The 24,895-nt window shown below is 44.7% G+C and overlaps 37 non-coding genes across 37 annotated transcripts; 27 read left to right on the top strand and 10 right to left on the bottom strand.

Annotated features, from left to right (window-relative positions):
- Window positions 1-495: 495 nt before the first annotated feature.
- On the top strand, window positions 496-577 carry trnal-uag (transfer RNA leucine (anticodon UAG)). Its single transcript has one exon. It is a non-coding gene; the product is annotated as a tRNA-Leu (tRNA).
- A 775-nt stretch (window positions 578-1,352) lies between these two features.
- On the top strand, window positions 1,353-1,434 carry trnal-aag (transfer RNA leucine (anticodon AAG)). Its single transcript has one exon. It is a non-coding gene; the product is annotated as a tRNA-Leu (tRNA).
- A 752-nt stretch (window positions 1,435-2,186) lies between these two features.
- Window positions 2,187-2,268, top strand: trnal-uag (transfer RNA leucine (anticodon UAG)). Its single transcript has one exon. It is a non-coding gene; the product is annotated as a tRNA-Leu (tRNA).
- Window positions 2,269-2,695: 427 nt separating this feature from the next.
- trnam-cau (transfer RNA methionine (anticodon CAU)) lies at window positions 2,696-2,767 on the bottom strand. The gene has a single exon. It is a non-coding gene; the product is annotated as a tRNA-Met (tRNA).
- Window positions 2,768-3,015: 248 nt separating this feature from the next.
- Window positions 3,016-3,097, top strand: trnal-uag (transfer RNA leucine (anticodon UAG)). The gene has a single exon. It is a non-coding gene; the product is annotated as a tRNA-Leu (tRNA).
- Window positions 3,098-3,526: 429 nt separating this feature from the next.
- trnam-cau (transfer RNA methionine (anticodon CAU)) lies at window positions 3,527-3,598 on the bottom strand. Its single transcript has one exon. It is a non-coding gene; the product is annotated as a tRNA-Met (tRNA).
- Window positions 3,599-3,846: 248 nt separating this feature from the next.
- On the top strand, window positions 3,847-3,928 carry trnal-aag (transfer RNA leucine (anticodon AAG)). Its single transcript has one exon. It is a non-coding gene; the product is annotated as a tRNA-Leu (tRNA).
- Window positions 3,929-4,684: 756 nt separating this feature from the next.
- On the top strand, window positions 4,685-4,766 carry trnal-uag (transfer RNA leucine (anticodon UAG)). The gene has a single exon. It is a non-coding gene; the product is annotated as a tRNA-Leu (tRNA).
- Window positions 4,767-5,541: 775 nt separating this feature from the next.
- On the top strand, window positions 5,542-5,623 carry trnal-aag (transfer RNA leucine (anticodon AAG)). The gene has a single exon. It is a non-coding gene; the product is annotated as a tRNA-Leu (tRNA).
- Window positions 5,624-6,377: 754 nt separating this feature from the next.
- trnal-uag (transfer RNA leucine (anticodon UAG)) lies at window positions 6,378-6,459 on the top strand. The gene has a single exon. It is a non-coding gene; the product is annotated as a tRNA-Leu (tRNA).
- A 427-nt stretch (window positions 6,460-6,886) lies between these two features.
- On the bottom strand, window positions 6,887-6,958 carry trnam-cau (transfer RNA methionine (anticodon CAU)). Its single transcript has one exon. It is a non-coding gene; the product is annotated as a tRNA-Met (tRNA).
- Window positions 6,959-7,206: 248 nt separating this feature from the next.
- trnal-aag (transfer RNA leucine (anticodon AAG)) lies at window positions 7,207-7,288 on the top strand. Its single transcript has one exon. It is a non-coding gene; the product is annotated as a tRNA-Leu (tRNA).
- A 756-nt stretch (window positions 7,289-8,044) lies between these two features.
- On the top strand, window positions 8,045-8,126 carry trnal-uag (transfer RNA leucine (anticodon UAG)). The gene has a single exon. It is a non-coding gene; the product is annotated as a tRNA-Leu (tRNA).
- Window positions 8,127-8,901: 775 nt separating this feature from the next.
- Window positions 8,902-8,983, top strand: trnal-aag (transfer RNA leucine (anticodon AAG)). Its single transcript has one exon. It is a non-coding gene; the product is annotated as a tRNA-Leu (tRNA).
- A 754-nt stretch (window positions 8,984-9,737) lies between these two features.
- On the top strand, window positions 9,738-9,819 carry trnal-uag (transfer RNA leucine (anticodon UAG)). Its single transcript has one exon. It is a non-coding gene; the product is annotated as a tRNA-Leu (tRNA).
- A 427-nt stretch (window positions 9,820-10,246) lies between these two features.
- On the bottom strand, window positions 10,247-10,318 carry trnam-cau (transfer RNA methionine (anticodon CAU)). The gene has a single exon. It is a non-coding gene; the product is annotated as a tRNA-Met (tRNA).
- A 248-nt stretch (window positions 10,319-10,566) lies between these two features.
- trnal-aag (transfer RNA leucine (anticodon AAG)) lies at window positions 10,567-10,648 on the top strand. The gene has a single exon. It is a non-coding gene; the product is annotated as a tRNA-Leu (tRNA).
- A 756-nt stretch (window positions 10,649-11,404) lies between these two features.
- Window positions 11,405-11,486, top strand: trnal-uag (transfer RNA leucine (anticodon UAG)). Its single transcript has one exon. It is a non-coding gene; the product is annotated as a tRNA-Leu (tRNA).
- A 775-nt stretch (window positions 11,487-12,261) lies between these two features.
- Window positions 12,262-12,343, top strand: trnal-aag (transfer RNA leucine (anticodon AAG)). Its single transcript has one exon. It is a non-coding gene; the product is annotated as a tRNA-Leu (tRNA).
- Window positions 12,344-12,772: 429 nt separating this feature from the next.
- Window positions 12,773-12,844, bottom strand: trnam-cau (transfer RNA methionine (anticodon CAU)). Its single transcript has one exon. It is a non-coding gene; the product is annotated as a tRNA-Met (tRNA).
- A 248-nt stretch (window positions 12,845-13,092) lies between these two features.
- Window positions 13,093-13,174, top strand: trnal-uag (transfer RNA leucine (anticodon UAG)). The gene has a single exon. It is a non-coding gene; the product is annotated as a tRNA-Leu (tRNA).
- A 429-nt stretch (window positions 13,175-13,603) lies between these two features.
- On the bottom strand, window positions 13,604-13,675 carry trnam-cau (transfer RNA methionine (anticodon CAU)). The gene has a single exon. It is a non-coding gene; the product is annotated as a tRNA-Met (tRNA).
- Window positions 13,676-14,752: 1,077 nt separating this feature from the next.
- On the top strand, window positions 14,753-14,834 carry trnal-uag (transfer RNA leucine (anticodon UAG)). Its single transcript has one exon. It is a non-coding gene; the product is annotated as a tRNA-Leu (tRNA).
- A 747-nt stretch (window positions 14,835-15,581) lies between these two features.
- trnal-aag (transfer RNA leucine (anticodon AAG)) lies at window positions 15,582-15,663 on the top strand. The gene has a single exon. It is a non-coding gene; the product is annotated as a tRNA-Leu (tRNA).
- A 756-nt stretch (window positions 15,664-16,419) lies between these two features.
- On the top strand, window positions 16,420-16,501 carry trnal-uag (transfer RNA leucine (anticodon UAG)). The gene has a single exon. It is a non-coding gene; the product is annotated as a tRNA-Leu (tRNA).
- A 775-nt stretch (window positions 16,502-17,276) lies between these two features.
- trnal-aag (transfer RNA leucine (anticodon AAG)) lies at window positions 17,277-17,358 on the top strand. Its single transcript has one exon. It is a non-coding gene; the product is annotated as a tRNA-Leu (tRNA).
- A 429-nt stretch (window positions 17,359-17,787) lies between these two features.
- Window positions 17,788-17,859, bottom strand: trnam-cau (transfer RNA methionine (anticodon CAU)). Its single transcript has one exon. It is a non-coding gene; the product is annotated as a tRNA-Met (tRNA).
- Window positions 17,860-18,107: 248 nt separating this feature from the next.
- Window positions 18,108-18,189, top strand: trnal-uag (transfer RNA leucine (anticodon UAG)). The gene has a single exon. It is a non-coding gene; the product is annotated as a tRNA-Leu (tRNA).
- Window positions 18,190-18,616: 427 nt separating this feature from the next.
- On the bottom strand, window positions 18,617-18,688 carry trnam-cau (transfer RNA methionine (anticodon CAU)). The gene has a single exon. It is a non-coding gene; the product is annotated as a tRNA-Met (tRNA).
- A 248-nt stretch (window positions 18,689-18,936) lies between these two features.
- Window positions 18,937-19,018, top strand: trnal-uaa (transfer RNA leucine (anticodon UAA)). Its single transcript has one exon. It is a non-coding gene; the product is annotated as a tRNA-Leu (tRNA).
- A 429-nt stretch (window positions 19,019-19,447) lies between these two features.
- On the bottom strand, window positions 19,448-19,519 carry trnam-cau (transfer RNA methionine (anticodon CAU)). Its single transcript has one exon. It is a non-coding gene; the product is annotated as a tRNA-Met (tRNA).
- A 1,077-nt stretch (window positions 19,520-20,596) lies between these two features.
- On the top strand, window positions 20,597-20,678 carry trnal-uag (transfer RNA leucine (anticodon UAG)). Its single transcript has one exon. It is a non-coding gene; the product is annotated as a tRNA-Leu (tRNA).
- Window positions 20,679-21,425: 747 nt separating this feature from the next.
- On the top strand, window positions 21,426-21,507 carry trnal-uag (transfer RNA leucine (anticodon UAG)). The gene has a single exon. It is a non-coding gene; the product is annotated as a tRNA-Leu (tRNA).
- Window positions 21,508-21,936: 429 nt separating this feature from the next.
- On the bottom strand, window positions 21,937-22,008 carry trnam-cau (transfer RNA methionine (anticodon CAU)). Its single transcript has one exon. It is a non-coding gene; the product is annotated as a tRNA-Met (tRNA).
- A 248-nt stretch (window positions 22,009-22,256) lies between these two features.
- Window positions 22,257-22,338, top strand: trnal-aag (transfer RNA leucine (anticodon AAG)). The gene has a single exon. It is a non-coding gene; the product is annotated as a tRNA-Leu (tRNA).
- A 756-nt stretch (window positions 22,339-23,094) lies between these two features.
- Window positions 23,095-23,176, top strand: trnal-uag (transfer RNA leucine (anticodon UAG)). Its single transcript has one exon. It is a non-coding gene; the product is annotated as a tRNA-Leu (tRNA).
- Window positions 23,177-24,786: 1,610 nt separating this feature from the next.
- trnal-uag (transfer RNA leucine (anticodon UAG)) lies at window positions 24,787-24,868 on the top strand. The gene has a single exon. It is a non-coding gene; the product is annotated as a tRNA-Leu (tRNA).
- Window positions 24,869-24,895: the final 27 nt, after the last annotated feature.

Below are 24,895 nucleotides of genomic sequence, written 5' to 3'. Positions count from 1 at the left end.
ATGTTTACTTTTTGAGCTAAGTGAACTGAGAAAGGCTAAATTGCCATGTTACGGAATTCCTGAGTAGACCATTCTCAAATTCAGCAGGACTAAAGTTCTTTTGAAGAGAACCTCAAAAAAGGAATTCTGTGGCTTGCTCAACATAAAGATTAAACTGCAAAGTCCAGATAGCAGAGGATGGTTTCGATCCATCGACCTCTGGGTTATGGGCCCAGCACGCTACCGCTGCGCCACTCTGGTGCTGACTCAAGTGTTCATTCATTGTCTCAGCAGTTGATAAGGCTGACGACAAGGCTGACGACCCGGCAAAATTGTAACTGGACTGTGCTGGTTGCCTTTGAAGCAATTTCGCCTCTTCACCAAGCAGGCTCTATCACGTTATAAATACATGGACCTCAGAAAAACTTACACTGAATGATGATGTGCCAACCATGCGCCCCGTGCCCCTAAATTTAAACTTGCCAACAAACTTCCATTCCGGAATGGCATTTTCCAGGTAGTGTGGCCGAGCGGTCAAAGGCGCTGGATTTAGGCTCCAGTCTCTCAGGAGGCGTGGGTTCAAATCCCACCACTGCCATTTCTTTGTCAGGTCAGATCTTGCCCAAATTTCTCAGTTACCCAGACAAACGTCTTGAGTGAAATCAAGGGCTGGTTTGGCACAAAATGGAACCGTTTGAATTTCTGGTTCTTTTTTTGTTCTCTTGCTGCCTCAAGGTATCAGGACCCATCAAAGTTCTTCCGGAAATTACAACATCTTTGCCTTTAAAACAAATCCAGACTAAACTTATCTGGTCACAAAACCTTGGATTCAGAATGATACTGCGGAAGGAAGACTCATCAAAGTTCTTCCGGAAAGGAAGACTCATGTGTACTTTTTGAGCTAAGTGAACTGAGAAAGGCTAAATTGCCATGTTTCGGAATTCCTGAGTAGACCATTCTCAAATTCAGCAGGACTCAAGTTCTTTTGAAGAGAACCTCATAAAAGGAATACTAAGGCTTGCTCAACATAAAGATTCAACTGCAAAGTCCAGATAGCAGAGGATGGTTTCGATCCATCAACCTCTGGGTTATGGGCCCAGCACGCTACCGCTACGCCACTCTTCTGCTGAATTCCAAGGGCTCATTCATTGTTCTCAGCAGTCGACAAGGCTGACGACCGTACAAAATTGCAACTGGACAGTGATGTTTGCCTTGGAAGCAGTTTCGCCTCTTCACAATGCAGGCTCTCTCACGTTATAAATGTGTGGAGCTCAGACAAAACTACACTGAATGTTAATGTGGCAACAATGCTCCCGAGGTGCCCCAAAATTTCAACTTGCCAACAAACTTCCAGTACCCGTAAGCTTTTCCCAGGTAGTGTGGCCGAGCGGTCAAAGGCGCTGGATTAAGGCTCCAGTCTCTAAGGAGGCGTTGGTTCAAATCCCACCACTCCCATTTCTTTGTCAGATCAGATCTTACCCAAAGTTCTCAGTTACCCAGACAAACTTCTTGAGTGAAATCAAGGGCTGGTTTGGCACCAACTGGAACCATTTGAATTTCTGGTTCTTCTTTTGTTCTCTTGCTGCCTTAAGGTATCAGGACCTTTCAAAGTTCTTCCGGAAAATACTACATCTTTGCCTTTCACAAAAATCCAGACTATAGACTTATCTGGTCACAAAACCTTGGATTCAGAATGATACTGCGGAAGGAACACTCATGTTTACTTTTCAAGCTAAGTGAACTGAGAAAGGCTAAATTGCCATGTGACGGAATTCCTGAGTAGACCATTCTCAAATTCAGCAGGACTAAAGTTCTTTTGAAGAGAACCTCAAAAAAGGAATTCTGTAGCTTGCTCAACATAAAGATTGAACTGCAAAGTCCAGATAGCAGAGGATGGTTTCGATCCATCGACCTCTGGGTTATGGGCCCAGTACGCTACCGCTGCGCCACTCTGGTGCTGACTCAAGTGTTCATTCATTGTCTCAGCAGTTGATAAGGCTGACGACAAGAGGACCCGGCAAAATTGTAACTGGACTGTGCTGGTTGCCTTTGAAGCAATTTCGCCTCTTCACCAAGCAGGCTCTATCACGTTATAAATACATGGACCTCAGAAAAAACTACACTGAATGATGATGTGCCAACCATGCGCCCCGTGCCCCTAAATTTAAACTTGCCAACAAACTTCCATTCCGGAATGGCATTTTCCAGGTAGTGTGGCCGAGCGGTCAAAGGCGCTGGATTTAGGCTCCAGTCTCTCAGGAGGCGTGGGTTCAAATCCCACCACTGCCATTTCTTTGTCAGATCAGATCTTACCCAAATTTCTCAGTTATCCAGACAAACGTCTTGAGTGAAATCAAGGGCTGGTTTGGCACCAAGTGAAACCATTTGAATTTCTGTTTCTTTTTTTGTTCTCTTGCTGCCTTAAGGTATCAGGACCTATCAAAGTTCTTCCGGAAATTACAACATCTTTGCCTTTAAAACAAATCCAGACTAAACTTATCTGGTCACAAAACCTTGGATTCAGAATGACACAGGAGAAGGAAGACTCATTTGTACTTTTTGAGCTAAGTGAACTGAGAAAGGCTAAATTGCCATGTTTGAGAATTCCTGAGTAGACCATTCTCAAATTCAGCAGGACTCAAGTTCTTTTGAAGAGAACCTCATAAAAGGAATTCAGTGGCTTGCTCAACATAAAGATTCAACTGCAAAGTCCAGATAGCAGAGGATGGTTTCGATCCATCGACCTCTGGGTTATGGGCCCAGCACGCTACCGCTGCGCCACTCTGCTGCTGAATTCCAAGGGCTCATTCATTGCTCTCAGCAGTTGACAAGGCTGACGACCGTACAAAATTGCAACTGGACAGTGATGGTTGCCTTTGAAGCAGTTTCGCCTCTTCACAAAGCAGGCTCTCTCACGTTATAAATCAGTGGAGCTCAGACAAAACTACACTGAATGTTAATGTGGCAACAATGCTCCCGAGGTGCCCCTAAATTTAAACTTGCCAACAAACTTCCATTCCGGAATAGCATTTTCCAGGGAGTGTGGCCGAGCGGTCAAAGGCGCTGGATTTAGGCTCCAGTCTCTCAGGAGGCGTGGGTTCAAATCCCACCACTGCCATTTCTTTGTCAGGTCAGATCTTGCCCAAATTTCTCAGATACCTAGACAAACTTCTTGAGTGAAATCAAGGGCTGGTTTGGCACCAAGTGGAACCATTTGAATTTCTGGTTCTTTTTTTGTTCTCTTGCTGCCTCAAGGTATCAGGACCTATCAAGGTTCTTCCGGAAATTACTACATCTTTGCCTTTCACACAAATACAGACTGTAAACTTATCTGGTCACAAAACCTTGGATTCAGAATGACACAGGAGAAGGAAGACTCATGTGTACTTTTTGAGCTAAGTGAACTGAGAAAGGCTATATTGCCATGTTACGGAATTCCTGAGTAGACCATTCTTAAATTCAGCAGGACTCAAGTTCTTTTGAAGAGAACCTCATAAAAGGAATTCTGTAGCTTGCTCAACATAAAGATTCAACTGCAAAGTCCAGATAGCAGAGGATGGTTTCGATCCATCGACCTCTGGGTTATGGGCCCAGCACGCTACCGCTGCGCCACTCTGCTGCTGATTTCCAAGGGCTCATTCATTGCTCTCAGCAGTTGACAAGGCTGACGACCGTACAAAATTGCAACTGGACAGTGATGGTTGCCTTTGAAGCAGTTTCGCCTCTTCACAAAGCAGGCTCTCTCACGTTATAAATCAGTGGAGCTCAGACAAAACTACACTGAATGTTAATGTGGCAACAATGCTCCCGAGGTGCCCCTAAATTTAAACTTGCCAACAAACTTCCAGTACCCGTAAGCTTTTCCCAGGTAGTGTGGCCGAGCGGTCAAAGGCGCTGGATTAAGGCTCCAGTCTCTAAGGAGGCGTGGGTTCAAATCCCACCACTGCCATTTCTTTGTCAGATCAGATCTTACCCAAATTTCTCAGTTACCCAGACAAACCTCTTGAGTGAAATCAAGGGCTGGTTTGGCACCAACTGGAACCATTTGAATTTCTGGTTCTCCTTTTGTTCTCTTGCTGCCTTAAGGTATCAGGACCTTTCAAAGTTCTTCCGGAAAATACTACATCTTTGCCTTTCACAAAAATCCAGACTATAGACTTATCTGGTCACAAAACCTTGGATTCAGAATGATACTGCGGAAGGAACACTCATGTTTACTTTTTGAGCTAAGTGAACTGAGAAAGGCTAAATTGCCATGTTACGGAATTCCTGAGTAGACCATTCTCAAATTCAGCAGGACTAAAGTTCTTTTGAAGAGAACCTCAAAAAAGGAATTCTGTGGCTTGCTCAACATAAAGATTAAACTGCAAAGTCCAGATAGCAGAGGATGGTTTCGATCCATCGACCTCTGGGTTATGGGCCCAGCATGCTACCGCTGCGCCACTCTGGTGCTGACTCAAGTGTTCATTCATTGTCTCAGCAGTTGATAAGGCTGACGACAAGGCGGACGACCCGGCAAAATTGTAACTGGACTGTGCTGGTTGCCTTTGAAGCAATTTCGCCTCTTCACCAAGCAGGCTCTATCACGTTATAAATACATGGACCTCAGAAAAACTTACACTGAATGATGATGTGCCAACCATGCGCCCCGTGCCCCTAAATTTAAACTTGCCAACAAACTTCCATTCCGGAATGGCGTTTTCCAGGTAGTGTGGCCGAGCGGTCAAAGGCGCTGGATTTAGGCTCCAGTCTCTCAGGAGGCGTGGGTTCAAATCCCACCACTGCCATTTCTTTGTCAGATCAGATCTTACCCAAATTTCTCAGTTACCCAGACAAACTTCTTGAGTGAAATCAAGGGCTGGTTTGGCACCAACTGGAACCATTTGAATTCCTGGTTCTTTTTTTGTTCTCTTGCTGCCTTAAGGTATCAGGACCCATCAAAGTTCTTCCGGAAATTACAACATCTTTGCCTTTAAAACAAATCCAGACTAAACTTATCTGGTCACAAAACCTTGGATTCAGAATGATACTGCGGAAGGAAGACTCATCAAAGTTCTTCCGGAAAGGAAGACTCATGTGTACTTTTTGAGCTAAGTGAACTGAGAAAGGCTAAATTGCCATGTTTCGGAATTCCTGAGTAGACCATTCTCAAATTCAGCAGGACTCAAGTTCTTTTGAAGAGAACCTCATAAAAGGAATACTAAGGCTTGCTCAACATAAAGATTCAACTGCAAAGTCCAGATAGCAGAGGATGGTTTCGATCCATCAACCTCTGGGTTATGGGCCCAGCACGCTACCGCTACGCCACTCTTCTGCTGAATTCCAAGGGCTCATTCATTGTTCTCAGCAGTCGACAAGGCTGACGACCGTACAAAATTGCAACTGGACAGTGATGTTTGCCTTGGAAGCAGTTTCGCCTCTTCACAATGCAGGCTCTCTCACGTTATAAATGGGTGGAGCTCAGACAAAACTACACTGAATGTTAATGTGGCAACAATGCTCCCGAGGTGCCCCAAAATTTCAACTTGCCAACAAACTTCCAGTACCCGTAAGCTTTTCCCAGGTAGTGTGGCCGAGCGGTCAAAGGCGCTGGATTAAGGCTCCAGTCTCTAAGGAGGCGTCGGTTCAAATCCCACCACTGCCATTTCTTTGTCAGATCAGATCTTACCCAAAGTTCTCAGTTACCCAGACAAACTTCTTGAGTGAAATCAAGGGCTGGTTTGGCACCAACTGGAACCATTTGAATTGCTGGTTCTTCTTTTGTTCTCTTGCTGCCTTAAGGTATCAGGACCTTTCAAAGTTCTTCCGGAAAATACTACATCTTTGCCTTTCACAAAAATCCAGACTATAGACTTATCTGGTCACAAAACCTTGGATTCAGAATGATACTGCGGAAGGAACACTCATGTTTACTTTTCAAGCTAAGTGAACTGAGAAAGGCTAAATTGCCATGTGACGGAATTCCTGAGTAGACCATTCTCAAATTCAGCAGGACTAAAGTTCTTTTGAAGAGAACCTCAAAAAAGGAATTCTGTAGCTTGCTCAACATAAAGATTGAACTGCAAAGTCCAGATAGCAGAGGATGGTTTCGATCCATCGACCTCTGGGTTATGGGCCCAGTACGCTACCGCTGCGCCACTCTGGTGCTGACTCAAGTGTTCATTCATTGTCTCAGCAGTTGATAAGGCTGACGACAAGAGAGGACCCGGCAAAATTGTAACTGGACTGTGCTGGTTGCCTTTGAAGCAATTTCGCCTCTTCACCAAGCAGGCTCTATCACGTTATAAATACATGGACCTCAGAAAAAACTACACTGAATGATGATGTGCCAACCATGCGCCCCGTGCCCCTAAATTTAAACTTGCCAACAAACTTCCATTCCGGAATGGCATTTTCCAGGTAGTGTGGCCGAGCGGTCAAAGGCGCTGGATTTAGGCTCCAGTCTCTCAGGAGGCGTGGGTTCAAATCCCACCACTGCCATTTCTTTGTCAGATCAGATCTTACCCAAATTTCTCAGTTATCCAGACAAACGTCTTGAGTGAAATCAAGGGCTGGTTTGGCACCAAGTGAAACCATTTGAATTTCTGTTTCTTTTTTTGTTCTCTTGCTGCCTTAAGGTATCAGGACCTATCAAAGTTCTTCCGGAAATTACAACATCTTTGCCTTTAAAACAAATCCAGACTAAACTTACCTGGTCACAAAACCTTGGATTCAGAATGACACAGGAGAAGGAAGACTCATTTGTACTTTTTGAGCTAAGTGAACTGAGAAAGGCTAAATTGCCATGTTTGAGAATTCCTGAGTAGACCATTCTCAAATTCAGCAGGACTCAAGTTCTTTTGAAGAGAACCTCATAAAAGGAATTCAGTGGCTTGCTCAACATAAAGATTCAACTGCAAAGTCCAGATAGCAGAGGATGGTTTCGATCCATCGACCTCTGGGTTATGGGCCCAGCACGCTACCGCTGCGCCACTCTGCTGCTGAATTCCAAGGGCTCATTCATTGCTCTCAGCAGTTGACAAGGCTGACGACCGTACAAAATTGCAACTGGACAGTGATGGTTGCCTTTGAAGCAGTTTCGCCTCTTCACAAAGCAGGCTCTCTCACGTTATAAATCAGTGGAGCTCAGACAAAACTACACTGAATGTTAATGTGGCAACAATGCTCCCGAGGTGCCCCTAAATTTAAACTTGCCAACAAACTTCCAGTACCCGTAAGCTTTTCCCAGGTAGTGTGGCCGAGCGGTCAAAGGCGCTGGATTAAGGCTCCAGTCTCTAAGGAGGCGTCGGTTCAAATCCCACCACTGCCATTTCTTTGTCAGATCAGATCTTACCCAAATTTCTCAGTTACCCAGACAAACCTCTTGAGTGAAATCAAGGGCTGGTTTGGCACCAACTGGAACCATTTGAATTTCTGGTTCTCCTTTTGTTCTCTTGCTGCCTTAAGGTATCAGGACCTTTCAAAGTTCTTCCGGAAAATACTACATCTTTGCCTTTCACAAAAATCCAGACTATAGACTTATCTGGTCACAAAACCTTGGATTCAGAATGATACTGCGGAAGGAACACTCATGTTTACTTTTTGAGCTAAGTGAACTGAGAAAGGCTAAATTGCCATGTTACGGAATTCCTGAGTAGATCATTCTCAAATTCAGCAGGACTAAAGTTCTTTTGAAGAGAACCTCAAAAAAGGAATTCTGTGGCTTGCTCAACATAAAGATTAAACTGCAAAGTCCAGATAGCAGAGGATGGTTTCGATCCATCGACCTCTGGGTTATGGGCCCAGCACGCTACCGCTGCGCCACTCTGGTGCTGACTCAAGTGTTCATTCATTGTCTCAGCAGTTGATAAGGCTGACGACAAGGCTGACGACCCGGCAAAATTGTAACTGGACTGTGCTGGTTGCCTTTGAAGCAATTTCGCCTCTTCACCAAGCAGGCTCTATCACGTTATAAATACATGGACCTCAGAAAAACTTACACTGAATGATGATGTGCCAACCATGCGCCCCGTGCCCCTAAATTTAAACTTGCCAACAAACTTCCATTCCGGAATGGCATTTTCCAGGTAGTGTGGCCGAGCGGTCAAAGGCGCTGGATTTAGGCTCCAGTCTCTCAGGAGGCGTGGGTTCAAATCCCACCACTGCCATTTCTTTGTCAGGTCAGATCTTGCCCAAATTTCTCAGTTACCCAGACAAACGTCTTGAGTGAAATCAAGGGCTGGTTTGGCACAAAATGGAACCGTTTGAATTTCTGGTTCTTTTTTTGTTCTCTTGCTGCCTCAAGGTATCAGGACCCATCAAAGTTCTTCCGGAAATTACAACATCTTTGCCTTTAAAACAAATCCAGACTAAACTTATCTGGTCACAAAACCTTGGATTCAGAATGACACAGGAGAAGGAAGACTCATCAAAGTTCTTCCGGAAAGGAAGACTCATGTGTACTTTTTGAGCTAAGTGAACTGAGAAAGGCTAAATTGCCATGTTTCGGAATTCCTGAGTAGACCATTCTCAAATTCAGCAGGACTCAAGTTCTTTTGAAGAGAACCTCATAAAAGGAATACTAAGGCTTGCTCAACATAAAGATTCAACTGCAAAGTCCAGATAGCAGAGGATGGTTTCGATCCATCAACCTCTGGGTTATGGGCCCAGCACGCTACCGCTACGCCACTCTTCTGCTGAATTCCAAGGGCTCATTCATTGTTCTCAGCAGTCGACAAGGCTGACGACCGTACAAAATTGCAACTGGACAGTGATGTTTGCCTTGGAAGCAGTTTCGCCTCTTCACAATGCAGGCTCTCTCACGTTATAAATGTGTGGAGCTCAGACAAAACTACACTGAATGTTAATGTGGCAACAATGCTCCCGAGGTGCCCCAAAATTTCAACTTGCCAACAAACTTCCAGTACCCGTAAGCTTTTCCCAGGTAGTGTGGCCGAGCGGTCAAAGGCGCTGGATTAAGGCTCCAGTCTCTAAGGAGGCGTCGGTTCAAATCCCACCACTGCCATTTCTTTGTCAGATCAGATCTTACCCAAAGTTCTCAGTTACCCAGACAAACTTCTTGAGTGAAATCAAGGGCTGGTTTGGCACCAACTGGAACCATTTGAATTTCTGGTTCTTCTTTTGTTCTCTTGCTGCCTTAAGGTATCAGGACCTTTCAAAGTTCTTCCGGAAAATACTACATCTTTGCCTTTCACAAAAATCCAGACTATAGACTTATCTGGTCACAAAACCTTGGATTCAGAATGATACTGCGGAAGGAACACTCATGTTTACTTTTCAAGCTAAGTGAACTGAGAAAGGCTAAATTGCCATGTGACGGAATTCCTGAGTAGACCATTCTCAAATTCAGCAGGACTAAAGTTCTTTTGAAGAGAACCTCAAAAAAGGAATTCTGTAGCTTGCTCAACATAAAGATTGAACTGCAAAGTCCAGATAGCAGAGGATGGTTTCGATCCATCGACCTCTGGGTTATGGGCCCAGTACGCTACCGCTGCGCCACTCTGGTGCTGACTCAAGTGTTCATTCATTGTCTCAGCAGTTGATAAGGCTGACGACAAGAGAGGACCCGGCAAAATTGTAACTGGACTGTGCTGGTTGCCTTTGAAGCAATTTCGCCTCTTCACCAAGCAGGCTCTATCACGTTATAAATACATGGACCTCAGAAAAAACTACACTGAATGATGATGTGCCAACCATGCGCCCCGTGCCCCTAAATTTAAACTTGCCAACAAACTTCCATTCCGGAATGGCATTTTCCAGGTAGTGTGGCCGAGCGGTCAAAGGCGCTGGATTTAGGCTCCAGTCTCTCAGGAGGCGTGGGTTCAAATCCCACCACTGCCATTTCTTTGTCAGATCAGATCTTACCCAAATTTCTCAGTTATCCAGACAAACGTCTTGAGTGAAATCAAGGGCTGGTTTGGCACCAAGTGAAACCATTTGAATTTCTGTTTCTTTTTTTGTTCTCTTGCTGCCTTAAGGTATCAGGACCTATCAAAGTTCTTCCGGAAATTACAACATCTTTGCCTTTAAAACAAATCCAGACTAAACTTATCTGGTCACAAAACCTTGGATTCAGAATGACACAGGAGAAGGAAGACTCATTTGTACTTTTTGAGCTAAGTGAACTGAGAAAGGCTAAATTGCCATGTTTGAGAATTCCTGAGTAGACCATTCTCAAATTCAGCAGGACTCAAGTTCTTTTGAAGAGAACCTCATAAAAGGAATTCAGTGGCTTGCTCAACATAAAGATTCAACTGCAAAGTCCAGATAGCAGAGGATGGTTTCGATCCATCGACCTCTGGGTTATGGGCCCAGCACGCTACCGCTGCGCCACTCTGCTGCTGAATTCCAAGGGCTCATTCATTGCTCTCAGCAGTTGACAAGGCTGACGACCGTACAAAACTGCAACTGGACAGTGATGGTTGCCTTTGAAGCAGTTTCGCCTCTTCACAAAGCAGGCTCTCTCACGTTATAAATCAGTGGAGCTCAGACAAAACTACACTGAATGTTAATGTGGCAACAATGCTCCCGAGGTGCCCCTAAATTTAAACTTGCCAACAAACTTCCATTGCGGAATGGCATTTCCCAGGTAGTGTGGCCGAGCGGTCAAAGGCGCTGGATTAAGGCTCCAGTCTCTAAGGAGGCGTGGGTTCAAATCCCACCACTGCCATTTCTTTGTCAGATCAGGTCCTACCCAAATTTCTCAGTTACCCAGACAAACTTCTTGAGTGAAATCAAGGGCTGGTTTGGCACCAACTGGAACCATTTGAATTTCTGGTTCTTCTTTTGTTCTCTTGCTGCCTTAAGGTATCAGGACCTTTCAAAGTTCTTCCGGAAAATACTACATCTTTGCCTTTCACAAAAATCCAGACTATAGACTTATCTGGTCACAAAACCTTGGATTCAGAATGATACTGCGGAAGGAACACTCATGTTTACTTTTTGAGCTAAGTGAACTGAGAAAGGCTAAATTGCCATGTTTCGGAATTCCTGAGTAGACCATTCTCAAATTCAGCAGGACTAAAGTTCTTTTGAAGAGAACCTCAAAAAAGGAATTCTGTGGCTTGCTCAACATAAAGATTCAACTGCAAAGTCCAGATAGCAGAGGATGGTTTCGATCCATCGACCTCTGGGTTATGTGCCCAGCACGCTACCGCTGCGCGACTCTGGTGCTGACTCCGGTGGTCATTCATTGTCTCAGCAGTTGATAAGGCTGACGACAAGGCTGACGACCCGGCAAAATTGTAACTGGACTGTGCTGGTTGCCTTTGAAGCAATTTCACCTCTTCACCAAGCAGGCTCTATCACGTTATAAATACGTGGACCTCAGAAAAAACTACACTGAATGATGATGTGCCAACCATGCGCCCCGTGCCCCTAAATTTAAACTTGCCAACAAACTTCCATTCCGGAATGGCATTTTCCAGGTAGTGTGGCCGAGCGGTCAAAGGCGCTGGATTTAGGCTCCAGTCTCTCAGGAGGCGTGGGTTCAAATCCCACCACTGCCATTTCTTTGTCAGGTCAGATCTTGCCCAAATTTCTCAGTTACCCAGACAAACGTCTTGAGTGAAATCAAGGGCTGGTTTGGCACAAAATGGAACCATTTGAATTTCTGGTTCTTTTTTTGTTCTCTTGCTGCCTCAAGGTATCAGGACCCATCAAAGTTCTTCCGGAAATTACAACATCTTTGCCTTTAAAACAAATCCAGACTAAACTTATCTGGTCACAAAACCTTGGATTCAGAATGATACTGCGGAAGGAAGACTCATCAAAGTTCTTCCGGAAAGGAAGACTCATGTGTACTTTTTGAGCTAAGTGAACTGAGAAAGGCTAAATTGCCATGTTTCGGAATTCCTGAGTAGACCATTCTCAAATTCAGCAGGACTCAAGTTCTTTTGAAGAGAACCTCATAAAAGGAATTCTGTGGCTTGCTCAACATAAAGATTCAACTGCAAAGTCCAGATAGCAGAGGATGGTTTCGATCCATCAACCTCTGGGTTATGGGCCCAGCACGCTACCGCTACGCCACTCTTCTGCTGAATTCCAAGGGCTCATTCATTGTTCTCAGCAGTCGACAAGGCTGACGACCGTACAAAATTGCAACTGGACAGTGATGTTTGCCTTGGAAGCAGTTTCGCCTCTTCACAATGCAGGCTCTCTCACGTTATAAATGTGTGGAGCTCAGACAAAACTACACTGAATGTTAATGTGGCAACAATGCTCCCGAGGTGCCCCAAAATTTCAACTTGCCAACAAACTTCCAGTACCCGTAAGCTTTTCCCAGGTAGTGTGGCCGAGCGGTCAAAGGCACTGGATTAAGGCTCCAGTCTCTAAGGAGGTGTCGGTTCAAATCCCACCACTGCCATTTCTTTGTCAGATCAGATCTTACCCAAAGTTCTCAGTTACCCAGACAAACTTCTTGAGTGAAATCAAGGGCTGGTTTGGCACCAAGTGGAACCATTTGAATTTCTGGTTCTTTTTTTGTTCTCTTGCTGCCTTAAGGTATCAGGACCTATCAAAGTTCTTCCGGAAATTACTACATCTTTGCCTTTCACACAAATACAGACTGTAAACTTATCTGGTCACAAAACCTTGGATTCAGAATGACACAGGAGAAGGAAGACTCATGTGTACTTTTTGAGCTAAGTGAACTGAGAAAGGCTATATTGCCATGTTACGGAATTCCTGAGTAGACCATTCTTAAATTCAGCAGGACTCAAGTTCTTTTGAAGAGAACCTCATAAAAGGAATTCTGTAGCTTGCTCAACATAAAGATTCAACTGCAAAGTCCAGATAGCAGAGGATGGTTTCGATCCATCGACCTCTGGGTTATGGGCCCAGCACGCTACCGCTGCGCCACTCTGCTGCTGACTTCCAAGGGCTCATTCATTGCTCTCAGCAGTTGACAAGGCTGACGACCGTACAAAATTGCAACTGGACAGTGATGTTTGCCTTGGAAGCAGATTCGCCTCTTCACAAAGCAGGCTCTCTCACGTTATAAATAAGTAGACCTCAGAAAAAACTACACTGAATGATGATGTGCCAACCATGCTCCCGAGGTGCCCCAAAATTTAAACTTGCCAACAAACTTCCATTCCGGAATAGAATTTTCCAGGTAGTGTGGCCGAGCGGTCAGAGGTGCTGGATTTAGGCTCCAGTCTCTCAGGAGGTGTGGGTTCAAATCCCACCACTGCCATTTCTTTGTCAGATCAGATCTTGCCCAAATTTCTCAGTTACCCAGACAAACTTCTTGAGTGAAATCAAGGGCTGGTTTGGCACCAAGTGAAACCATTTGAATTTCTGGTTCTTTTTTTGTTCTCTTGCTGCCTTAAGGTATCAGGACCTATCAAAGTTCTTCCGGAAATTACTACATCTTTGCCTTTCACACAAATACAGACTGTAGACTTATCTGGTCACAAAACCTTGGATTCAGAATGATAATGCGGAAGGAAGACTCTTGTGTACTTTTTGAGCTAAGTGAACTGAGAAAGGCTAAATTGCCATGTTTCGGAATTCCTGAGTAGACCATTCTCAAATTCAGCAGGACTCAAGTTCTTTTGAAGAGAACCTCATAAAAGGAAATCTGTGGCTTGCTCAACATAAAGATTCAACTGCAAAGTCCAGATAGCAGAGGATGGTTTCGATCCATCGACCTCTGGGTTATGGGCCCAGCACGCTACCGCTGCGCCACTCTGCTGCTGAATTCCAAGGGCTCATTCATTGCTCTCAGCAGTTGACAAGGCTGACGACCGTACAAAATTGCAACTGGACAGTGATGGTTGCCTTTGAAGCAGTTTCGCCTCTTCACAAAGCAGGCTCTCTCACGTTATAAATAAGTGGAGCTCAGACAAAACTACACTGAATGTTAATGTGGCAACAATGCTCCCGAGGTGCCCCTAAATTTAAACTTGCCAACAAACTTCCATTGCGGAATGGCATTTCCCAGGTAGTGTGGCCGAGCGGTGAAAGGCGCTGGATTTAAGCTCCAGTCTCTCAGGAGGCTAGGTTTCAAATCCCACCACTGCCATTTCTTTGTCAGATCAGATCTTGCCCAAATTTCTCAGTTACCCAGACAAAGTTCTTGCGTGAAATCAAGGGCTGGTTTGGCACAAAGTGGAACCATTTGAATTTCTGGTTCTTCTTTTGTTCTCTTGCTGCCTTAAGGTATCAGGACCTTTCAGAGTTCTTCCGGAAATTACTACATCTTTGCCTTTCACAAAAATCCAGACTATAGACTTATCTGGTCACAAAACCTTGGATTCAGAATGATACTGCGGAAGGAAGATTCATGTGTACTTTTTGAGCTAAGTGAACTGAGAAAGGCTAAATTGCCATGTGACGGAATTCCTGAGTAGACCATTCTCAAATTCAGCAAGACTAAAGTTCTTTTGAAGAGAACCTCAAAAAAGGAATTCTGTGGCTTGCTCAACATAAAGATTCAACTGCAAAGTCCAGATAGCAGAGGATGGTTTTGATCATTTGACGTCTGGGTTATGGACCGAGCAAGCTATCGCTGCGCCAGTCTGCTGCTAAATTCCAAGGGCTCATTCATTGCTCTCAGCAGTCGACAAGGCTGACGACCGTACAAAATTGCAACTGGACAGTGATGTTTGCCTTGGAAGCAGTTTCGCCTCTTCACAAAGCAGGCTCTCTCACGTTATAAATAAGTGGAGCTCAGACAAAACTACACTGAATGTTAATGTGCCAACCATGCGCCCCGTGCCCCTAAATTTAAACTTGCCAACAAACTTCCATTCCGGAATAGCATTTTCCAGGTAGTGTGGCCGAGCGGTCTGAGGCGCTGGATTTAGGCTCCAGTCTCTCAGGAGGCGTGGGTTCAAATCCCACCACTGCCATTTGTTTGTCAGATCAGATCTTACCCAAATTTCTCAGTTACCCAGACAAACTTCTTGAGTGAAATCAAGGGCTGGTTTGGCACCAACTGGAACCATTTGAATTCCTGGTTCTTTTTTTGTTCTCTTGCTGCCTTAAGGTATCAGGACCCATCAAAGTTCTTCCGGAAATTACAACATCTTTGCCTTTAAAACAAATCCAGACTAAACTTATCTGGTCACAAAACCTTGGATTCAGAATGACACAGGAGAAGGAAGACTCATGTGTACTTTTTGAGCTAAGTGGACTGAGAAAGGCTAAATTGCCATGTTTCGGAATTCCTGAGTAGACCATTCTCAAATTCAGCAGGACTCAAGTTCTTTTGAAGAGAACCTCATAAAAGGAATTCAGTGGCTTGCTCAACATAAAGATTCAACTGCAAAGTCCAGATAGCAGAGGATGGTTTCGATCCATCGACCTCTGGGTTATGGGCCCAGCATGCTACCGCTGCGCCACTCTGCTACTGAATTCCAAGGGCTCATTCATTGCTCTCAGCAGTTGACAAGGCTGACGACCGTACAAAATTGCAACTGGACAGTGATGGTTGCCTTTGAAGCAGTTTCGCCTCTTCACAAAGCAGGCTCTCTCACGTTATAAATCAGTGGAGCTCAGACAAAACTACACTGAATGTTAATGTGGCAACAATGCTCCCGAGGTGCCCCTAAATTTAAACTTGCCAACAAACTTCCATTGCGGAATGGCATTTCCCAGGTAGTGTGGCCGAGCGGTCAAAGGCGCTGGATTAAGGCTCCAGTCTCTAAGGAGGCGTGGGTTCAAATCCCACCACTGCCATTTCTTTGTCAGATCAGGTCCTACCCAAATTTCTCAGTTACCCAGACAAACTTCTTGAGTGAAATCAAGGGCTGGTTTGGCACCAACTGGAACCATTTGAATTTCTGGTTCTTCTTTTGTTCTCTTGCTGCCTTAAGGTATCAGGACCTTTCAAAGTTCTTCCGGAAAATACTACATCTTTGCCTTTCACAAAAATCCAGATTATAGACTTATCTGGTCACAAAACCTTGGATTCAGAATGATACTGCGGAAGGAACACTCATGTTTACTTTTTGAGCTAAGTGAACTGAGAAAGGCTAAATTGCCATGTTTCGGAATTCCTGAGTAGACCATTCTCAAATTCAGCAGGACTAAAGTTCTTTTGAAGAGAACCTCAAAAAAGGAATTCTGTGGCTTGCTCAACATAAAGATTCAACTGCAAAGTCCAGATAGCAGAGGATGGTTTCGATCCATCGACCTCTGGGTTATGTGCCCAGCACGCTACCGCTGCGCGACTCTGGTGCTGACTCCGGTGGTCATTCATTGTCTCAGCAGTTGATAAGGCTGACGACAAGGCTGACGACCCGGCAAAATTGTAACTGGACTGTGCTGGTTGCCTTTGAAGCAATTTCACCTCTTCACCAAGCAGGCTCTATCACGTTATAAATACGTGGACCTCAGAAAAAACTACACTGAATGATGATGTGCCAACCATGCGCCCCGTGCCCCTAAATTTAAACTTGCCAACAAACTTCCATTCCGGAATGGCATTTTCCAGGTAGTGTGGCCGAGCGGTCAAAGGCGCTGGATTTAGGCTCCAGTCTCTCAGGAGGCGTGGGTTCAAATCCCACCACTGCCATTTCTTTGTCAGGTCAGATCTTGCCCAAATTTCTCAGTTACCCAGACAAACGTCTTGAGTGAAATCAAGGGCTGGTTTGGCACAAAATGGAACCATTTGAATTTCTGATTCTTTTTTTGTTCTCTTGCTGCCTCAAGGTATCAGGACCCATCAAAGTTCTTCCGGAAATTACAACATCTTTGCCTTTAAAACAAATCCAGACTAAACTTATCTGGTCACAAAACCTTGGATTCAGAATGATACTGCGGAAGGAAGACTCATCAAAGTTCTTCCGGAAAGGAAGACTCATGTGTACTTTTTGAGCTAAGTGAACTGAGAAAGGCTAAATTGCCATGTTTCGGAATTCCTGAGTAGACCATTCTCAAATTCAGCAGGACTCAAGTTCTTTTGAAGAGAACCTCATAAAAGGAATTCTGTGGCTTGCTCAACATAAAGATTCAACTGCAAAGTCCAGATAGCAGAGGATGGTTTCGATCCATCAACCTCTGGGTTATGGGCCCAGCACGCTACCGCTACGCCACTCTTCTGCTGAATTCCAAGGGCTCATTCATTGTTCTCAGCAGTCGACAAGGCTGACGACCGTACAAAATTGCAACTGGACAGTGATGTTTGCCTTGGAAGCAGTTTCGCCTCTTCACAATGCAGGCTCTCTCACGTTATAAATGTGTGGAGCTCAGACAAAACTACACTGAATGTTAATGTGGCAACAATGCTCCCGAGGTGCCCCAAAATTTCAACTTGCCAACAAACTTCCAGTACCCGTAAGCTTTTCCCAGGTAGTGTGGCCGAGCGGTCAAAGGCGCTGGATTAAGGCTCCAGTCTCTAAGGAGGCGTCGGTTCAAATCCCACCACTGCCATTTCTTTGTCAGATCAGATCTTACCCAAAGTTCTCAGTTACCCAGACAAACTTCTTGAGTGAAATCAAGGGCTGGTTTGGCACCAAGTGGAACCATTTGAATTTCTGGTTCTTTTTTTGTTCTCTTGCTGCCTTAAGGTATCAGGACCTATCAAAGTTCTTCCGGAAATTACTACATCTTTGCCTTTCACACAAATACAGACTGTAAACTTATCTGGTCACAAAACCTTGGATTCAGAATGACACAGGAGAAGGAAGACTCATGTGTACTTTTTGAGCTAAGTGAACTGAGAAAGGCTATATTGCCATGTTACGGAATTCCTGAGTAGACCATTCTTATATTCAGCAGGACTCAAGTTCTTTTGAAGAGAACCTCATAAAAGGAATTCTGTAGCTTGCTCAACATAAAGATTCAACTGCAAAGTCCAGATAGCAGAGGATGGTTTCGATCCATCGACCTCTGGGTTATGGGCCCAGCACGCTACCGCTGCGCCACTCTGCTGCTGAATTCCAAGGGCTCATTCATTGCTCTCAGCAGTTGACAAGGCTGACGACCGTACAAAATTGCAACTGGACAGTGATGTTTGCCTTGGAAGCAGTTTCGCCTCTTCACAAAGCAGGCTCTCTCACGTTATAAATAAGTAGACCTCAGAAAAAACTACACTGAATGATGATGTGCCAACCATGCTCCCGAGGTGCCCCAAAATTTAAACTTGCCAACAAACTTCCATTCCGGAATAGAATTTTCCAGGTAGTGTGGCCGAGCGGTCAGAGGTGCTGGATTTAGGCTCCAGTCTCTCAGGAGGTGTGGGTTCAAATCCCACCACTGCCATTTCTTTGTCAGATCAGATCTTCCCCAAATTTCTCAGTTACCCAGACAAACTTCTTGAGTGAAATCAAGGGCTGGTTTGGCACCAAGTGAAACCATTTGAATTTCTGGTTCTTTTTTTGTTCTCTTGCTGCCTTAAGGTATCAGGACCTATCAAAGTTCTTCCGGAAATTACTACATCTTTGCCTTTCACACAAATACAGACTGTAAACTTATCTGGTCACAAAACCTTGGATTCAGAATGACACAGGAGAAGGAAGACTCGTGTACTTTTTGAGCTAAGTGAACTGAGAAAGGCTATATTGCCATGGGACGGAATTCCTGAGTAGACCATTCTCAAATTCAGCAGGACTCAAGTTCTTTTGAAGAGAACCTCATAAAAGGAATTCTGTGGATTGCTCAACATAAGGATTCAACTGCAAAGTCCAGATAGCAGAGGATGGTTTCGATCCATCGACCTCTGGGTTATGGGCCCAGCACGCTACCGCTGCGCCACTCTGCTGCTTAATTCCAAGGGCTCATTCATTGCTCTCAGCAGTTAACAAGGCTGACGACCGTACAAAATTGCAACTGGACAGTGATGTTTGCCTTGGAAGCAGTTTCGCCCCTTCACAAAGCAGGCTCTCTCACGTTATAAATAAGTGGAGCTCAGACAAAACTACACTGAATGTTAATGTGGCAACAATGCTCCCGAGGTGCCCCTAAATTTAAACTTGCCAACAAACTTCCATTGCGGAATAGCATTTCCCAGGTAGTGTGGCCGAGCGGTCAAAGGCACTGGATTTAAGCTCCAGTCTCTCAGGAGGCGTGGGTTCAAATCCCACCACTGCAATTTCTTTGTCAGATCAGATCTTGCCCAAATTTCTCTGTTACCCAGACAAACTTCTAGAGTGAAATCAAGGGCTGGTTTGGCACAAAGTGGAACCATTTGAATTTCTGGTTCTTCTTTTGTTCTCTTGCTGCCTTAAGGTATAAGGACCTTTCAGAGTTCTTCCGGAAATTACTACATCTTTGCCTTTCACAAAAATCCAGACTATAGACTTATCTGGTCACAAAACCTTGGATTCAGAATGATACTGCGGAAGGAAGACTCATGTGTACTTTTTGAGCTAAGTGAACTGAGAAAGGCTAAATTGCCATGTTTCGGAATTCCTGAGTAGACCATTCTCAAATTCAGCAGGACTCAAGTTCTTTTGAAGAGAACCTCATAAAATGAATTCTGTGGCTTGCTCAACATAAAGATTCAACTGCAAAGTCCAGATAGCAGAGGATGGTTTCGATCCATCGACCTCTGGGTTATGGGCCCAGCACGCTACCGCTGCGCCACTCTGCTGCTGAATTCCAAGGGCTCATTCATTGCTCTCAGCAGTTGACAAGGCTGACGACCGTACAAAATTGCAACTGGACAGTGATGGTTGCCTTTGAAGCAGTTTCGCCTCTTCACAAAGCAGGCTCTCTCACGTTATAAATAAGTGGAGCTCAGACAAAACTACACTGAATGTTAATGTGGCAACAATGCTCCCGAGGTGCCCCTAAATTTAAACTTGCCAACAAACTTCCATTGCGGAATGGCATTTCCCAGGTAGTGTGGCCGAGCAGTGAAAGGTGCTGGATTTAAGCTCCAGTCTCTCAGGAGGCTAGGTTTCAAATCCCACCACTGCCATTTCTTTGTCAGATCAGATCTTTCCCAAATTTCTCAGTTACCCAGACAAACTTCTTGCGTGAAATCAAGGGCTGGTTTGGCACAAAGTGGAACCATTTGAATTTCTGCTTCTTCTTTTGTTCTCTTGCTGCCTTAAGGTATCAGGACCTTTCAGAGTTCTTCCGGAAATTACTACATCTTTGCCTTTCACAAAAATCCAGACTATAGACTTATCTGGTCACAAAACCTTGGATTCAGAATGATACTGCGGAAGGAAGACTCATGTGTACTTTTTGAGCTAAGTGAACTGAGAAAGGCTAAATTGCCATGTGACGGAATTCCTGAGTAGACCATTCTCAAATTCAGCAAGACTAAAGTTCTTTTGAAGAGAACCTCAAAAAAGGAATTCTGTGGCTTGCTCAACATAAAGATTCAACTGCAAAGTCCAGATAGCAGAGGATGGTTTTGATCATTTGACGTCTGGGTTATGGGCCGAGCAAGCTATCGCTGCGCCAGTCTGCTGCTAAATTCCAAGGGCTCATTCATTGCTCTCAGCAGTCGACAAGGCTGACGACCGTACAAAATTGCAACTGGACAGTGATGTTTGCCTTGGAAGCAGTTTCGCCTCTTCACAAAGCAGGCTCTCTCACGTTATAAATAAGTGGAGCTCAGACAAAACTACACTGAATGTTAATGTGCCAACCATGCGCCCCGTGCCCCTAAATTTAAATTTGCCAACAAACTTCCATTCCGGAATAGCATTTTCCAGGTAGTGTGGCCGAGCGGTCAAAGGCGCTGGATTTAGGCTCCAGTCTCTCAGGAGGCGTGGGTTCAAATCCCACCACTGCCATTTCTTTGTCAGATCAGATCTTACCCAAATTTCTCAGTTACCCAGACAAACTTCTTGAGTGAAATCAAGGGCTGGTTTGGCACAAAGTGGAACCATTTGAATTCCTGGTTCTTTTTTTGTTCTCTTGCTGCCTTAAGGTATCAGGACCCATCAAAGTTTTTCCGGAAATTACAACATCTTTGCCTTTAAAACAAATCCAGACTAAACTTATCTGGTCACAAAACCTTGGATTCAGAATGACACAGGAGAAGGAAGACTCATGTGTACTTTTTGAGCTAAGTGGACTGAGAAAGGCTAAATTGCCATGTTTCGGAATTCCTGTGTAGACCATTCTCAAATTCAGCAGGACTCAAGTTCTTTTGAAGAGAACCTCATAAAAGGAATTCAGTGGCTTGCTCAACATAAAGATTCAACTGCAAAGTCCAGATAGCAGAGGATGGTTTCGATCCATCGACCTCTGGGTTATGGGCCCAGCATGCTACCGCTGCGCCACTCTGCTACTGAATTCCAAGGGCTCATTCATTGCTCTCAGCAGTTGACAAGGCTGACGACCGTACAAAATTGCAACTGGACAGTGATGGTTGCCTTTGAAGCAGTTTCGCCTCTTCACAAAGCAGGCTCTCTCACATTATAAATCAGTGGAGCTCAGACAAAACTACACCGAATGTTAATGTGGCAACAATGCTCCCGAGGTGCCCCTAAATTTAAACTTGCCAACAAACTTCCATTCCGGAATAGCATTTTCCAGGGAGTGTGGCCGAGCGGTCAAAGGCGCTGGATTTAGGCTCCAGTCTCTCAGGAGGCGTGGGTTCAAATCCCACCACTGCCATTTCTTTGTCAGGTCAGATCTTGCCCAAATTTCTCAGTTACCCAGACAAACTTCTTGAGTGAAATCAAGGGCTGGTTTGGCACCAAGTGGAACCATTTGAATTTCTGGTTCTTTTTTTGTTCTCTTGCTGCCTCAAGGTATCAGGACCTATCAAGGTTCTTCCGGAAATTACTACATCTTTGCCTTTCACACAAATACAGACTGTAAACTTATCTGGTCACAAAACCTTGGATTCAGAATGACACAGGAGAAGGAAGACTCATGTGTACTTTTTGAGCTAAGTGAACTGAGAAAGGCTATATTGCCATGTTACGGAATTCCTGAGTAGACCATTCTTAAATTCAGCAGGACTCAAGTTCTTTTGAAGAGAACCTCATAAAAGGAATTCTGTAGCTTGCTCAACATAAAGATTCAACTGCAAAGTCCAGATAGCAGAGGATGGTTTCGATCCATCGACCTCTGGGTTATGGGCCCAGCACGCTACCGCTGCGCCACTCTGCTGCTGATTTCCAAGGGCTCATTCATTGCTCTCAGCAGTTGACAAGGCTGACGACCGTACAAAATTGCAACTGGACAGTGATGGTTGCCTTTGAAGCAGTTTCGCCTCTTCACAAAGCAGGCTCTCTCACGTTATAAATCAGTGGAGCTCAGACAAAACTACACTGAATGTTAATGTGGCAACAATGCTCCCGAGGTGCCCCTAAATTTAAACTTGCCAACAAACTTCCAGTACCCGTAAGCTTTTCCCAGGTAGTGTGGCCGAGCGGTCAAAGGCGCTGGATTAAGGCTCCAGTCTCTAAGGAGGCGTGGGTTCAAATCCCACCACTGCCATTTCTTTGTCAGATCAGATCTTACTCAAATTTCTCAGTTACCCAGACAAACTTCTTGAGTGAAATCAAGGGCTGGTTTGGCACCAACTGGAACCATTTGAATTTCTGGTTCTCCTTTTGTTCTCTTGCTGCCTTAAGGTATCAGGACCTTTCAAAGTTCTTCCGGAAAATACTACATCTTTGCCTTTCACAAAAATCCAGACTATAGACTTATCTGGTCACAAAACCTTGGATTCAGAATGATACTGCGGAAGGAACACTCATGTTTACTTTTTGAGCTAAGTGAACTGAGAAAGGCTAAATTGCCATGTTACGGAATTCCTGAGTAGACCATTCTCAAAATCAGCAGGACTAAAGTTCTTTTGAAGAGAACCTCAAAAAAGGAATTCTGTGGCTTGCTCAACATAAAGATTAAACTGCAAAGTCCAGATAGCAGAGGATGGTTTCGATCCATCGACCTCTGGGTTATGGGCCCAGCACACTACCGCTGCGCCACTCTGGTGCTGACTCAAGTGTTCATTCATTGTCTCAGCAGTTGATAAGGCTGACGACAAGGCTGACGACCCGGCAAAATTGTAACTGGACTGTGCTGGTTGCCTTTGAAGCAATTTCGCCTCTTCACCAAGCAGGCTCTATCACGTTATAAATACATGGACCTCAGAAAAACTTACACTGAATGATGATGTGCCAACCATGCGCCCCGTGCCCCTAAATTTAAACTTGCCAACAAACTTCCATTCCGGAATGGCATTTTCCAGGTAGTGTGGCCGAGCGGTCGAAGGCGCTGGATTTAGGCTCCAGTCTCTCAGGAGGCGTGGGTTCAAATCCCACCACTGTCATTTCTTTGTCAGGTCAGATCTTGCCCAAATTTCTCAGTTACCCAGACAAACGTCTTGAGTGAAATCAAGGGCTGGTTTGGCACAAAATGGAACCGTTTGAATTTCTGGTTCTTTTTTTGTTCTCTTGCTGCCTCAAGGTATCAGGACCCATCAAAGTTCTTCCGGAAATTACAACATCTTTGCCTTTAAAACAAATCCAGACTAAACTTATCTGGTCACAAAACCTTGGATTCAGAATGACACAGGAGAAGGAAGACTCATCAAAGTTCTTCCGGAAAGGAAGACTCATGTGTACTTTTTGAGCTAAGTGAACTGAGAAAGGCTAAATTGCCATGTTTTGGAATTCCTGAGTAGACCATTCTCAAATTCAGCAGGACTCAAGTTCTTTTGAAGAGAACCTCATAAAAGGAATTCTGTGGCTTGCTTAACATAAAGATTCAACTGCAAAGTCCAGATAGCAGAGGATGGTTTCGATCCATCAACCTCTGGGTTATGGGCCCAGCACGCTACCGCTGCGCCACTCTGCTGCTGAATTCCAAGGGCTCATTCATTGCTCTCAGCAGTTTACAAGGCTGATGACCGTACAAAATTGCAACTGGACAGTGATGTTTGCCTTGGAAGCAGTTTCGCCTCTTCACAAAGCAGGCTCTCTCACGTTATAAATAAGTGGAGCTCAGACAAAACTACACTGAATGTTAATGTGGCAACAATGCTCCCCGAGGTGCCCCAAAATTTCAACTTGCCAACAAACTTCCAGTACCCGTAAGCTTTTCCCAGGTAGTGTGGCCGAGCGGTCAAAGGCGCTGGATTAGGCTCCAGTCTCTAAGGAGGTGTGGGTTCAAATCCCACCACTGCCATTTCTTTGTCAGATCAGATCTTTCCCAAATTTCTCAGTTACCCAGACAAACTTCTTGAGTGAAATCAAGGGCTGGTTTGGCACAAAGTGGAACCATTTGAATTTCTGGTTCTTCTTTTGTTCTCTTGCTGCCTTAAGGTATCAGGACCTTTCAAAGTTCTTCCGGAAAATACTACATCTTTGCCTTTCACAAAAATCCAGACTATAGACTTATCTGGTCACAAAACCTTGGATTCAGAATGATACTGCGGAAGGAACACTCATGTTTACTTTTCGAGCTAAGTGAACTGAGAAAGGCTAAATTGCCATGTGACGGAATTCCTGAGTAGACCATTCTCAAATTCAGCAGGACTAAAGTTCTTTTGAAGAGAACCTCAAAAAAGGAATTCTGTGGCTTGCTCAACATAAAGATTGAACTGCAAAGTCCAGATAGCAGAGGATGGTTTCGATCTATCGACCTCTGGGTTATGGGCCCAGTACGCTACCGCTGCGCCACTCTGGTGCTGACTCAAGTGTTCATTCATTGTCTCAGCAGTTGATAAGGCTGACGACAAGGCTGACCCGGCAAAATTGTAACTGGACTGTGCTGGTTGCCTTTGAAGCAATTTCGCCTCTTCACCAAGCAGGCTCTATCACGTTATAAATACATGGACCTCAGAAAAAACTACACTGAATGATGATGTGCCAACCATGCGCCCCGTGCCCCTAAATTTAAACTTGCCAACAAACTTCCATTCCGGAATGGCATTTTCCAGGTAGTGTGGCCGAGCGGTCAAAGGCGCTGGATTTAGGCTCCAGTCTCTCAGGAGGCGTGGGTTCAAATCCCACCACTGCCATTTCTTTGTCAGATCAGATCTTACCCA

The sequence above is a fragment of the Hippocampus guttulatus genome, chromosome 2 (assembly GCF_054856545.1).
Source record: "Hippocampus guttulatus isolate MCC_2025c chromosome 2, RoL_Hgut_1.0, whole genome shotgun sequence".
Classification (NCBI taxonomy): Eukaryota; Metazoa; Chordata; class Actinopteri; order Syngnathiformes; family Syngnathidae; genus Hippocampus; species Hippocampus guttulatus.
Note: the sequence above shows the minus strand (reverse complement) of the source record. Positions and strands in the feature narration are given on the sequence as shown.